Source organism: Citrus sinensis, chromosome 8, assembly GCF_022201045.2.
Source record: "Citrus sinensis cultivar Valencia sweet orange chromosome 8, DVS_A1.0, whole genome shotgun sequence".
NCBI lineage: Eukaryota > Viridiplantae > Streptophyta > Magnoliopsida > Sapindales > Rutaceae > Citrus > Citrus sinensis.
In genome coordinates this window covers 8,984,063-8,985,348 of record NC_068563.1, presented here as the reverse complement: position 1 = coordinate 8,985,348, position 1,286 = coordinate 8,984,063, and the positions used below count along the sequence as shown (strand labels likewise).

The 1,286-nt window shown below is 41.4% G+C and overlaps 1 non-coding gene across 1 annotated transcript; it reads left to right on the top strand.

Annotated features, from left to right (window-relative positions):
• The first annotated feature begins 855 nt into the window (after window positions 1-855).
• Window positions 856-959, top strand: LOC127899553 (small nucleolar RNA R71). Its single transcript, XR_008051431.1, has one exon. It is a non-coding gene; the product is annotated as a small nucleolar RNA R71 (small nucleolar RNA).
• The last annotated feature ends 327 nt before the right edge of the window (window positions 960-1,286 follow it).

Below are 1,286 nucleotides of genomic sequence, written 5' to 3'. Positions count from 1 at the left end.
TTTCCTTTTCGCAAGGTCATTACTGCTTTGACTTCTCCATGCTGCTGTGGTGAACTGGTACTTGCTTCATGCACTCCTTTAGGGTTAGGCACTGGTTGACTTGGAAACTTACCTTTCTCAACGGTCATTACCAAGGTCTGAACTGAAGAAGCAAGTTGTCCCACCATCTTCTCGAGGCTTGAAACTGATTGGGCTTGTGAGTTGAAGCCCGCTCTCAATTCATTTCGTAGTCCATCAATGGTGCGGTTCTGTTGCTCAATCGTAGAGTGAGTAAGATTCTTGAGATTTTGGAATGAATCCTCCCATGGTCTGGGTTGAGAGTAATTCTGGTTCTGATTGTATGGTCTAAATGGGAGCTGAGAGGCTTGAGGATTTTGAGGAATTGGTGGAGCTGGAGCTGCTGGTCCATTCTGTTGGAATCCTTGAGACCATGAAAAATTGGGGTGGTCTCTTCATCCAGGGTTATATGTGTTGGAGTATGGGTTGTAATTTGATGGTTTTCTCATTACACCAATGGCATTGGCTTGATCTGAATATGAGTCATGGTCATGTGGTTCTGTTGATTTAGCAGTCGATAACGATGCTATTTGTCGAGCAAGACCTTCAACCATCTCCTTGACTTCTTTGATTCCCGAAGTTGACTCGCCAATTTGAACCTCATTTACTCCCTTAATTCTTCTAGTATTCCTGAGTGATCGACTCCGTTGTTGGGAATTATCCGCTTGTCGCTGGAAGAATTCCCAAATTTCTGATGCACTTTTTGACATTAGCTCTCCTCCACTTGTTGCCATTAGCCATTCTTGCACATTCGATAGTAATCCCTCCAAAAAGTATTGACATTGGTGCCATTTCTCGTACCCATGATGTGGACACTTCAAGAGTAGCCCATTGAATCGCTCCCATGTTTCGAAAAATTGCTCGTCCTCTCTCTGGGTAAACTCCGAGATTTCCCTGCGAATAGCATTGGTTTTATGCACTGGGAAATATTTATTCAAAAATTTAGTTACCATTTGTTCCCATGATGTGATGCTATTAGCAGGTAAAGTATTTAACCATGAACGAGCTCTATCCTTTAAAGAAAATGGGAATAATCTAAGTTTAACATCATCGTCTGAAAAATTCTCGTATTTAAAAGTTTGACAAATAGCATGAAAATCATTCAGATGATTATATGGGTCCTCATTTTCTAGGCCATAAAATGTGGGGAGACAATTTAGCACACTAGGTTTTAGTTCAAAGCTCCTAGCAGCTACATTTGGGTATCTTATGCATGATGTGCTCAAATT